This window comes from Protobothrops mucrosquamatus, unplaced genomic scaffold (assembly GCF_001527695.2).
Source record: "Protobothrops mucrosquamatus isolate PMUCROS unplaced genomic scaffold, P.Mucros_1.0 scaffold2785, whole genome shotgun sequence".
NCBI classification, from domain to species: domain Eukaryota; kingdom Metazoa; phylum Chordata; class Lepidosauria; order Squamata; family Viperidae; genus Protobothrops; species Protobothrops mucrosquamatus.
The window spans coordinates 145,509-159,611 of record NW_015388822.1 but is presented as its reverse complement, the minus strand read 5'-3'; positions in this window follow the sequence as shown (position 1 = coordinate 159,611).

Below are 14,103 nucleotides of genomic sequence, written 5' to 3'. Positions count from 1 at the left end.
TTTCCTTCGGTTTCAATGGTCTGTCCATTTGCAAAAAACGAAACAAAACAAAAATCCTCACAAATACTAAGACTTCATAACTCATGTCTAGTCTGAGTCATTAAAGTAATGAATGACTGTCCTGCTGTCTAAATAAAAATAATTTTGTTGAGTCTGGTTTGAATTTACTCTGTAAGTAGCTTCTCTGGCAAGATATGGCTTGGCTTTGCATTTGAATTGCCTCCTTTTGAGCCCTACTGGCTTTCCAATGACTCATTCCCTTGAAATTTGCCTTTTGGATTTATCTTTTACAGAAGGCCTTCAGTGGCCTTCCTCATTGGGCAGGCTTGTTTTTGAAAAGCTACTCCACAGGAAAAACACGATTTGTTAATTTGTAAGCTTGTCCTTTAATTTCCTCTTCCTTTGTTTGCTTTCTTTGATTAAATCCTGCAGTTTGTCGGGAACAAAAATTAATCTTACATTTTGTTGAAAGAAATTAATAATTCCATCACATTCTGGAGATGGATTGTGGAAGAGTAAACCAGTTTTTCAACTTCAAATGTACATTTTGACTCTCCAACAGCTTTATAATTCCTAAAAAGAACTCAAGCGAGCAGACAAATAGTTGCATGCTTAAGTCTTTTATTATATAGCATCATCATCAAAGTGATCTATGAAATCATAAAAGCCAAGAGGAGGGGTTGATACCAAGAGGTGTTTTTCTCCATCATGACTTCTGGATTATAGATCTTGATTTACCTGGATTCCATTACTGAAAGAAAAGACCAGCCTCCTTAAATATAAACAAACAAAATATTTTGGAATATAGCAAATGGCAAAAGTGTCCTGTAGTAGTGGGCCATCTGAAAGGCCAGAGTGGGGACCATCTTTTTTTTTTTTTTTTTGCATAGAACAGGGATGTTATCAACTAAGATCAATAGGAGAAAAGATCAATCCCAATTGTGGTTGATAGGCACCAAGAAATGACTGGGCAATAGTGATGATTTTCAGAACTAGGACTAAGTATGCATTATCCAGTTTTTTTCTGGAACACAAAGAGAATTGTATACATCTGGCACAAATAGTGGTGTTTCAAATATAGGAATGTGAAGCATGAACATCTAAGAGGTCTATGGGAAATTCACTGAGAAGATATTAGAAAATGCAAATATATCTTTCCAACAATATGGGTAAGCCATATATAATCTCTAATAACTGCAATATACAGACCCAAATCATGGCATAATGAACAAAATTGTCCCCTAACTTAATCTGATGATAAATGCCTCTTCAAATAACAAATGTCAGAATAAATTGGAATAAATTGTGCCTTTACATTAGAATCTTGAAAAACATCATACAAACAGGGATTACCCAGGATGTATAGGAAGTATAAAATTCTGCATGGATATTACCTACCAGTATTATCGCCTGTTCACCGCCCTGAGTCCTGTAAGGGAGATAGGGCGGTATACAAATCTAAATAAACATAAGCATAAACAAACAGTTGAATGAAATAAGCTGAGTTAGCTGGGCTTCTAATGTGGGTAGCATGGTGAGTATCATTGCTATATATAGTATGATGGTTCCAAGCCTTGTCTGATCTGGCCTGTTGAGAATGTATTTGAAAAAATCTATTTTACTTCAGAAATGATAAACTTTATCAGATTTTTACTTGATTCAGTTTACTTATTTGGTCACTCTACTGAGAACAGATTTCTAGGCCAATACCTGAAGCTCAGTAAGTATTAAATGACTCAGGAGGTAAATCTGTCTCATCTTTTAAAGTGCTATGTGGTACACTGCTTGCAATTTCATGTGCTAGTGAATGTTATTTTGGTAACACCCTATGGTTTTTTCCCTCTAGCTTATCTTTAGTCAAAAAATGACATTCTTGTCATTCATTCATTCATTCATTCATTCATTCATTCATTCATTCATTCATTCATTGAATTTGTATGGCAACCCATCTGAGTATGACTTTGGGTAGCGAACAATCATAACATAAAAACAATTTCCCATTATAAATACAAAATTAAAATGCATAGCATTTATTGATTTGGAAATCAGTACAAAATTGGTTACTGAAGAATATATGGATACAACTTACACACACACACACACACACACATAAATACACACCTTTCTGCTTTAGTATTCACTCTTTGGAACATTATTCCCCCCCCCTCCGAAAATAGATTGGTCTGCTGGCCTTAAGACTGTTATATTGACTTTCTTTTGCCTGTTTTTTCTGTTTCTCAGTTGTAATTTAGGTTTCTTATTGGGTTTCTAATTTGGTTTTAAAGAGATTATTGTGTTTTTACTGTTTTTTTAATTTTGATTATTGGTTGTTATTTGGGTTTTTTTTAATTGTGTGAGCCATTCAGTGCTACAAACATGATATCAGTGGCTATAAAAGTGAATGAATGAATGAATAATGAACGAATGAACGAATGAATGACTGGCCAACAGACAGGAGATCCTTGAAGAGGAAGGTGCTCAGTCAGTGCTGTGTGGAATGAGAACATGGACATTAAAAACACACCTCTATTTTCAACTGTGAAATGCCAAGAGAGTAATTAGTTTTAAGGGCTTTGGGCAAATGGTTGATAGCACCATAAATAATAATAGTAATAAAAATACTGAGAAGTGCTTTGACCTTTTTCTTTCTAAGTAAATATGGAAGAATTGATAAAAAAAATTGAGAGTTCCAAGTGGAACTATTAATCCTAATCTTGAGTTTAGTAGTACAGGAATTAAGGCTAAATCACTATGTGATAATTTGATGTTAAAAAGCTACAAGGAGGTTCCTAAACATGGTTTTATCCAATACTCACATTTGGCAGAGGGCTGAAGCTTCTAAGGTAAGGGTGTCAAACTGCCGGCCCAAGGACCGGATGTGTCATGCCGAAACCGCGCCTACCCCATTGCCAGCAATGGAGAAAAAGTCACGATACATTGCGACACATCACATGACATTGCGAGTTTGACAACCCTGTTCTAAGATCTTGAACAACTTCATCTTTCAAAGATGGGTCTTTTGATGTCTGCCACTGCTTCTTTCAAAAGCTTTAATTATTGTGCATATGAAAATAATTATAATTTAATATATGGACTTCCTCCAAAGAATATAGCCTATAGTGCAAGACTGTTTTTTGCTCTGTAGTCTGCCCAGCCTAAAAGATCATGCTGTACAATTGCACTAGAACTAGCTTACTAAGATGATAGGCAAGTTTACTATATTGTTATCTTAATTGCTATTATTATGAGTTCTATTTGTTGCCATACTTGTGGTGGAATGTAGTCTGGATTCCCAGGAGGGAGGGGCTGCATTCCAGAGTACCAAGAGACAGCATAGTTTAGAATTAGATAGTTTGGTGGAGTGAAAGAGGGTCACAAAGAAGGCTCCTCCCTAGGATTTTCAGAGTGTATATTTTATGATGCAAGTAATTGCTTTAGTTTGGCAAGATTTTTGTATGTAGGGGAGGAACAATAAAGGAAAATTCTGAGAAGTAACTCTGCCTTTCTTGTTTTAAAGCCTGACATTGCTTTCTGCAATGCTTCCTCTGTTCAAATATGTGAGTTGGATCAATGGGTACAGGAATCTCATTGCACTCATGTCAGAAGCACCAAGGTGCTTCTGGGTTGAAAGGATTAGCCAATGGCATCACCGTTTCCCGAAGGATGCCCACTTGGGGTCTCCTTTCATGTCCCTAGAAAAGGGAGCTGGAGCAAAAGAAGAGAGCTCACCCCGCCCCATGACAGCACTCAGGTCTCAAACACAGGCTTGCTGCTTGTCAATCCAGCATCCTAACCATGCGACCCACCAGGCTCCTTGGTACAAGAATGTAACAGATACTTTCTGGCATTTATTCTTTTGCTTACTATAGTACAGCTTATTTTTCTTTTAACAAGTATTAAATTATGCTGGGTCAACAAATTAGTAGGAGATGAGAATAATATACAAAATAATAGCCTACTGTACTATGGGATCTGCAGGAGAAAAAGGGGACAGAGTAACAGAAGAAGTGGTATCACAAGTCTGAGATGCAATCCTGAACTCTTTTATAAGCGCACAGTGACATCACATACATCTACAAAAGAGGCAGAGTTTGTGATACAGTGTCATTCTGATGAAACAGCAAGAGGCTGAAGACTCAGTTGATGCTGGATCAGGAATGAGTGTGGGTATTGCTATGGCATAATATCAGTTCCTCATCTATAACATCAACATATGAATCATGCAATAAGTTGAGATCATAAACAGATAACATGTGGAATAATATTAGAACAACAGAGCCTATAACCCTTGTAGGCACCTAGATTAAAATGAACACATGGAGGAGGAGGGTAAAATTGGCATGTATCTCCTGGTAATGTGTATATTTTCTGAGGGTAAATTTGACAGTTGGGTGTACTATTCATTCCCACCCTCTGATTTGCATTCATTTACATTAAAGTAAACAGTTGCATCACTCAAAACTGGTCTCCCTATTTGTGGTTCTCCTTTTATAAGAAATTGCATAATAGGCAATCACATTCAGACAAAGTTATTCTTCATGTAATATGCAAAAACATCAGTCTTTCATAGCAATTTTTTTTTACCTAATAGCACAGCATCAATAATTGGTTAAATTCACTTTTGATTTTCTTGTTTTCATGAGCACAACATCTATAAAAATGTGAAATACAGAATGTCTTGTTTTGTTGATGTATGTGAAGAATATATGTCTTTCTTTCTCTCTCTCTTGATGAAATTCTTTTTGATTGCTGGGAAGACACAGCCAGACTGTTTGCCAAACAGCCTTTTGTTTGATGAATATTTTCCTTGTCTGGGTCAATCGGTTCTCTTGATTATTTCCTGCAAATGTTTCAAATGATTTTTGTCCTCAGTACAACTCAGTACATCTAAGCATATTTGTTGTGAAGACAGAACAATTAAATTGCTTGTCTCAAAGCTACTTTTCATCATGTCAGTTATTATGAGGTGAGCACAGGGCAGAAGAAACTAAATCACTATTCCCAATAAAGGAACAGTACAATAATATGAATGCAAACATATATAATACTGTATATCTTAACATTGTGAGTCTACAGAAATCTTGCAGAAAACCATATTTTTTTCCTGATAAATCTGTAAGAAGACATCTAGGTGTAACAATTCTGTATTAAGCACAGCAATATTTGCTCATGAATTTATTTCATATATGATTTTAATTAAAGAACAATAACAATCAAAACAAGCTAAATTAGAACAGAAAAAAAAGAAAAAAGATCTGAACTGAAAAAGTTAAAAGTGCATAAGAAAAAAAAATAAATTGGAAAAATGAGACATAAAGATACAAAAAGCAGCTTCTGATATTTTTCACAGCTATAAATACAATTGTATTATATTTTAACCTCTCATTTACTTCATTATGTTACATTATGCCTCTCTTCTTTCTATAATCTATTCTGTCCAATCATCGAAACTATAAATCGCAAGAGGGCTGTTCAATTTTAACATAGATGACCTCTTTGGCCCCTCTTTCAAACCAGTGGTCGTTGAGAGGCCATCTATGTTAAAATTGAACATCCCTCTCTCAACAGAAGGGAGAGATATGGCATCACCTATCTCTTGTTTACAACACAGTCCGTTCAGCAGTTCCAAGAAGATTCCACACCTATTTACGCTCTGATTCAGGTGACTCTGAAGGCACAGATAAACCTCCAAGTGGCCTCAATGACTCAGACAGCTAATGACCAATGTTCAGAGTGTTAACAACCAAATGATTGCAAAGAATATAAATCCTTCCATTCCCTACCATTCAGTTAGAGCTGAAAAAGCTTCTTGGATGAGAAGTGAAATGTTTTCAAGGGGGAAAAAAAATCAAGGCAGTCCAGTTGCCTTTTGGAAAAGCACCTTTGGGACAACCATGACGTGGATGATTGAGAATCTCCATAAACATAAAATGTAATGCATTGAATTCATATAAATAAGTTAATTTTAACTCTTTCTAATAAGCCAAAATTAAATGCATTTTTTTCCTTTTCAAAAAGAATAATTCTTTAGACTAGAAGGTCCAACTCTTGTTTAAGCAGCCACACATGAATGGTTGTTCAAATCAAGTCAGAACTTAGACTAACTCAAATCTGGTTTAGCTAATGGCCTAAGCAGAAATCAGTCAAAGAGAAGGAGTCTGACTGGAAAGACTATACCTTCTTTTGTGCACTCTTTATTAACCAAAAGTGTATTCTTTACATTACACTAAGGTTTTCCCCAATAAAGCCATTCAGTGACCACAGTGGTGATATGTCATTAACATTGACAGACTTTATATTGCTATAGAGGGGGCTGAATGATACTAAGAATTATTCATTCTGAGCTGCAAAATCTAAATATAATATCCAGACACTATTTCATTTCCATGCTTTCTATTGCTTGCATCTTATTCCAGCTTTATATTGGATGCACACAATGTACAGGTAGTCCTCAATTTAGGACTGTAATTGAACCTGAAATTATGGCCATAAGTTACACCACTCATTAAGTGGGTCATCACATGACTGGTCTGATTTTATAACATTTTTAGTGGCGGTTGTTAAGCAAATGCATGGTTGTTATGTGAACCTATTGTCCTCAATGGATGTTTTTTTTGCAGAAAATAAGAAGTAAATGTTCGTTTCTGGCAAAAAAAACCATTGTAAATTGTGGTCATGTGATCACTAGATATCCACAAATGTGGGCCAGTTGCTGAGCTTTCAAACTCGAATCTCAATCATAAGTACCATTTTTCGGGTCCATAATAACTTTGAATGATTGCTAAGGGACCAGTCATAAGTCAAGAACTATCTGTAGTGCTAGTGTGAAGTTAAAGTGGTGCTTACCAATGGTACTTACAACTGTGACTAATTCTACATTAGGCAAACAGGATGAAAACTGAAAACAAGAATCCATGAACACTGATTAGCAGTCAACTGACACAACCATAAATCTTTGATCTCAACCCACATTGATACCGAGCAACCTCAGTTCAACTGGGATGGAACAAAAATCATTGGCTATGCCATCACATGTCACACACATAAATTCATCAAAGCCTGGTATTCAACAAATGGGTCAATCAACAAACATATCAATTTGAAACCAGCCTATGATCCTGTAAGGAGTTGTATCAGTTGAGCGACCAACCAATGACGGCATTGACTACCTCTTTACTAGAATATCTCCATATGATGTGACCAGCCGATCACATGACCATGTGACCACATAAGATCAATATAAGTGAAGGAGAACTGGAACAATATGCTGTCTTTGCAGTGGCACTTCAGTTTTTTTTTTTTTAAGCGATGGTACTTTATTTTTCTGCACCTCATTTCCAAGCAGGTTAATAGCTGCTTACCTGTAGACAAGTGATAAGTGGATGTACATCTATAATGGAGAACAAGAGAACTAAAACTAAACAGTGGCTTCAGACAAAGGTAGGAGTTCCAATTTTTAAAAAGGCAAGAGTATATAATGTCAGTTGGAGATAGAGTAATAAATTTAGTGGGTCTGCTCTTATGCTGTGTTCACATTTGTTTAGCAAAGTCAGTTAAAAGTCTAAGGTCTTTGTGGGGCCTAACATGCTAAGTTTGATTAGTTTTACTTGTGTGTATGAGAGTGTGGCTTAATATGTTGTGTGACACCAACCTATTTGTGGCTCAATATACTTCGCACACTCAGAAATGATAAATTGCATTCATCTTATTTAACTGGCATTGCATTATCGCCCTTCTCTCACTCTCACTTGTAACACAAGGAGGAGATAGATGCAATAGAAGATAGATGCAATCACTTCCAACTTGATATCCTCTAGTCTAGTCATATTAAAGTTGAGATCCAAGATGGCGTTTGGCTTAAAATTTGGGAAAATGCAATTCCAACTCCCAACACATATGGATGGCATCAGGTTAAGGCTATTTATCAAAAAAACTTTAAGGGGGGTGTACAAGATTTGCGGGACCATGTAGAACAGCATTAAGACTTTGATATCCTGGATTGGATTTTGTTTTGACAATGATAGTTTTGTGTTGCAAGACATAGAAAATATATCTATGTTGGGCTTAATGAGTTCTTTCTCTTTCCCCCATTTTCCAACTAGGAAAAGTTAAACAAAGCAACAAAAGACAGTTACTGGATTGCCTCATATCTCGAACAAACAAAGCCAAAGTTTCCCAAAATAGCCAGTTACCCTCAACGGACATGAAGTCCCCATAGATTAAATAGAAATATCCTGTAGAACTACCAGGAGTAAAAGCAACAAGGAGAGAAAGTATAGTAGGATTTTTCCTCAAATACTGCTGTCTCTAAATCAGTAAATCATTCAATTACTTTTGGTACAGAGCTGCAGAAGAATGAGGAAAGTCATCATGATGCTGCACTTACATACAAAAGAGGTGGAACTTGCATTGTGATAGGACAGTGCTCCTTCCATCATTTTGATAAAAGACTCTGACCTGCAGATGCCTCTAAGAAAGAGCTATGCCTAAAGAAGCGGGTTCTCCTAAAAAAAAGAGGCATGTTAAGAACTGCAATAGGTTAGGTACAGACAAACAAGACTCCCTGATAGTGAGTATTTCTGTCAATATCTCTGTGTTAGATGTAGTTTTAGTTCATTGATCCTGTCAACAGATTCTAGGTAGTTTTTAATAATTCTGTAATACCTGGTATGAATGGAAAGCTAAAAGATTCACTGCAGAAGTCGATTGGAAACAGAGGGCCAGAGCAGTAAATCATACCTGGAATATAGCAGTCATCCTGCTCTGTAATTAGAATTGGGCTTTGCAGGAGAATTATTTCAATGGTTAGTTTTTCAAGCTCAATTTCTATATGGCACAGAATTTTGAAAACCTTTGATCTAGAAGAGGAGCTGTACAATAAAATAATGCGGGCTATTCCTAAACCCTACAGTGATTAATATTTATATGTTACTTATATGCAGTGGTGGGATTCAGCCGGTTCACACCACTTCGGCAGAACCTGTAGCTAATTATTGTTGCCCAGGCCCAGAATGGACTTCCAGAAGTGGCATCCACACAAAGAACCAATTGTTCACATATTTGAATCCCACCACTGCTTATATGTAAGGATGTAGGTCTATACATATGTTGTATATAGTATGTTTAAATGTGTACACTTTGAGAGCAAGCAACTAAATTTCATTTTTAATGTGTGCCGTTGTGCCCACAGTAAAAAATGACAATAAAGGTTATCTAATGTTGATTGGGTTGGTCTGGAAGAGGTGTCTGTTACCCTGTCTGAATACCAGCATACAATTATGGCAGCCTGGCCTAGCTAGTACCCCAAGATTCATCTGATTACATATAACAGAATTACCAAGCAAGCACTCAGTTTCACCATAAGAATAGCTGCTACATTTCATCTTAAGACTATGACTATATAATGGATTTTAGCACTTCAATATTATCAAAAGTTTTTCCTCTGCTCTCAGCTTCATTCTACTTTTTACATCAACTTGAATTGAATTGAACATGAATACTTCTGGATACTATTTTTCCTTCTCTCTTCTGCTAGTCAGTTGCATAATCCTGTCTACAAATAAGCAGCAATATGATGCAAATTTCTAAACTCTGCCACTCCCAGAAAACTAATTTACATTTTTTTTATTTTCTCAGGGTGGACGAAACCCTGTATTTGTGAGTGTTTGAGTTTCTCACTGCAGGGACTGCTTAGTCTGCTCTCCTGCCTCCTACCTTTTAACTAGGCCAGCATTTCATATCAGTATTCAGGTCAACAAAGGAAAAACCATCAAATACAATTTTGCTAGAATGCAATTCTCACAGATTTTGGATGCCATCCAATAGAGGATTTGCTGGAATAACACAAGTTTCTCTAGAAATCAATTTCAGTGTTGTACTTTATTGTTTATTGTGGTAAATCATAGTAAGGCTCTTGAAATTTCTTGATGTAGTGGTCAATAGTTTTTAAAGTCAATCTGCCTTTGAAACTATATCCATTCCCATAGCAACCTATTAAGTAGATTGTTTCACTAATCACTAGACAAATGCACACAATCTAAAGTATTAATTTCATTTATAAACCACCAAAAACATAAGGTCCTGGCAAGGATTTGCAGTCATAAAAATACTGATGTGAGTTTGTCTTGTGTAGGAAGGGTTGTTACATAACTTACAGAGCATTGAAATGGCATACTCAATGGATAATCACTCTGAAACACTGAATTCACATGAGTGGACACTGATTGGTTGGTATTCCTGCCTTTCAATTACTAACTAGTTCAAACAGATTTTTTTTTAAAAAAATCAAAGAATTACAAATTAAAGCTAAATATGTAAATGCAAATTATACAGTTGTGGGTGCTCCATCACTGGAGGTTTTCCAGAAGAATATGGATAGCCATTTTTCTAGAATGATATAGGGTCTCCTGCTTGAGCAAGGATTTGAACTAGAAGACCTCCAAATTTCCTTTCAACCATATTGCTAAATCAACATTAAATCAAAATGGCATTACAATAAAATGATTACAACTCAGTATTTAAACAATGAATGGAATATTCACCACATGGAATCATATTGCCCAGTTTTTTAACTTCATTTATAGGGAGACATTTCAAAGACAGGTGACAGATGGCATCATCAAGCTAACGTTTGGTAAATGGTACATAAGTATCTCTCCCAGAACAAATGAGGATAGTTTTTTGGCAACAAATTAAGCACAGTAGGTCAAAAGACCTTTATAAATAGACAAATTCCAGATGTTTAGAATATAATTGAGCAACATATCAACATCTTTAAATATTAATTTATTTCTAACAGCTTGGTTTATAATAATAAGACCATCCAACCAATAAAAGCTAACAAGGGACCAAAGTATGTGAACTGTCATAAGTTTACATTTATGTCTCTATATAAAAAAGATCAATAATTAATCTTTTTTGAGCATCCATTAAGGAGCTCAATAAACCTGAAAAAGAATTGTTTAATGTATTAACCTCCACTGTAAGATCATAAGAACACACATTTAATGTTTCTTAAGAAATATATTTAGTACATCCTGAAGCTTGAGATCAGTGATTTTGGAAACTACAATTCTCTATTCCATTTGTAAATTGTTGATATTTATTTTTAACATATTCTTTAAATTGTCAGTAAAACTGAATTGTTGGTTTAGCTTCTAAAAAAAGCTTTATCTAATGCATTCAAAGTCAGAGGGTGAGGCAATGTGTCTTAGCCAAGTGATCATAACAAATGCTTTAGATGGGTATTTTTGGCAGATTATTTTATTCTTGTAAATTTTCAAAACCTTTGAAGCAATCATTACTAATTAGCTGATTAAGGGTAGCTATCCTATTTTTAGCCATTTTTTAAAAAAATAATTAAGAGTAAGTTTTTCATGAGAGCAAAGGTCCCATTTTTATTTCTTTTCCAGTATTGTCCAAATATGACTGTCTTCAATGTTGGAAAGTGGGTCCTCTTTTATTTTGAAACAAAAGCTTCTAAATGTGTCAAATTACTGCCCTCAAAGTGGGCCTCTAATCGAATATAATCAATATTATTTTCATTCCAGGGCCAAAGTGAAATTGACAAATAAACCCAGTGATATAACTGAAAATCAGGAAAATTAATCTCCCTTGTTTTCACATGTCATAACTCTGACAGAAAAAACTCTGGAGTTTTCCTGTTACATACAAAAGTATGCTTAAAGTATTTTAAGTGGAAATACACAGACATTCTCCTATGTATCATTCTTAAGATAATAGTAATTTTCATACAATTTATTATTCTCCATAAATTCACAGATATTCAAAACTACTAAAGGAATATTTTCTTAGAAATGTTTTATAGAATTTGAGTAAAACTGAAAAAACAATTTTATATATTTCCCTAGAAATTTTATTGACAAAATAATAGATTTGTTCCAATTTACTTAATTTACCATATTATTCTACAGTGATTACAAATTTTTGTAGTGAAATCTGTTATATAGTGCAGATTAGTAACAACTTGGATTTGACTTCTGTGATCTGTGTACCTTGAATATCACAAGTTCATTCAATCAGACATGCTACATTTTCTTTTTCAAAAAAATAATTTTTAATTTTTTTTAACAATTAGATAGAAATTAACACAAATTAATAGGCAGAAAGCAGGGGAAAAGGAAGATAAAATCAAAGAAAAAGCAAAAAGTGTAAGAGAAAATTAATAAAAATAGAAAAGAAATACAAAATTATGAAGTGGCTTCTGATATTTTTCACAGCAGTTATAAGTACTCTCTAAACTGATATATTACTCTTCTTTTTGTCCTCTGTCTAACCATCAAAATCACAAATCACAAGTTCATGTTTTTCATTTTTATGCAAAAAGTCCAGAAGATGTAGTCCAGAAGCAATAAATGTAGTTAATGTCTTTTTTTTCCTAATCAAAGAAGTTGATTTATCAGCAAAATATTATCAGCAAAATCTATCTTCACCAACGATTCCTCCATAGTGGGCAGTGTCAAATATTTCCATCTCCATACATACAATAATCTTCCATGATTTTTTCTAACTGTTTGTTCATTAATCCTAAAAGAAAATGTTCTGGTTTCAATTCAATATTAATCTTTAAAATCATGCAGGAGAGACTCAACAGCTTTAAATGCATCCTAAATAATCTTCATTTGCTTATCTTTACTTGATTATTTGTCTGTCTATCTCAAAACATTTGTGTGTATAAGAGAGAGTGAGAGGGTAATTACTAAATTGAAGAATGGCTAACAATATGCATTAAAATGTTGCCTTGCACCACTTGGACATTTCTTTGTAAACACCATTAAGATTTGTACTGGGCCAAGATTCAATTGAGATTCAGAAATGCTTATTTGAGATCTTCTCATTAGTTAGCACCATGATAAAATAGAAGTGTTTGGGGAATCTGGAAGTTTCATTGGAAATACAGAATAAATATCATGAAATTACAATGCAACTCTCTTGCTTATGTGCATGCATGCTGTATTGTAACAGATATATAAAATAAGGAGGTTGCATCACATTACAATGCTTGATTCCTCATTTGCATCTCTCCCTTACTACAGACACTCATATACTGATACCAACTGAGAACTTTGGGAATGTATTGGATTTAAACGTTTATCATTCCCAGCCAATATATGTTGAGTGATATATTCAAGACTCTCCTAATCACATGCCTAGAAGCACATTGGCAGGAGCTCAGCCTCATGATGTTAAAGAAAGAAAGAATGTATAATCAGTTACAGGAAGAGGTATAAAATGGTGGCAAATAGTATAAAATGGCATCAACGAGTGGATCCACACATTTCACTATGCTGTTATATGGATTACTTTGTTTTGGCTTAATATGTTGGGAGCCAGAAATATTTGTTTGTAAAACATGATGTATCAGTCATTGTTATATATAAATCTATGGATTGTGGTTTATTCAACAAACTACAGTTAAACAAGCCATGATATTGTATGGTATATAAAGCATGGTGTAGAGTTAGATGGAACTTTTATAGTGTATAGTTCAGTATCTTAATGGAGAAATAAAATGCAGATGGCTTTCCTTTACACAATGTAGCATATTTGTATTTGAATTTGGTAGTAAATACCAGGTCACTGAAACCCCAGTGAGTCCTACCATCCTTGATACTTCCACTGATCCAGGGAGGTACTTTTTTCTTATTATTTTTCCAAGACCAAGGCAGGGTTGGGAAACAGTTTTTGAGACACTAGCTGAGAATCAGTTGTACCCTTTGGGATGCCCTTGGCAAACTTTCAACTCTTTGACTGGCTTGTCAAAAGCAATATGCTCATATTCTACAGGAGAAGGCAAAAACGTAGGCAATTGTCTTCTAGAATTTCAGTAGGAATATTGGACTTAGATAGATTGAGTCGTGTCTTTAAACTTAATAAGAATAACATAAAGGACAATCTCACTATGACTACATTTGTTTTTCTTCCCAGTTTATAGAACTTTTATCGTAATGCTTCTCAATAGAACTTTGATTGAAGCTATTTCACCCTGCATTTACATATTATCCTCCTGGTTATGGTTTTATATCTTAGAATGATTCTATTTCTTTTCTATCATTGAGGTACTGTGTTATCATAAACAGAGGT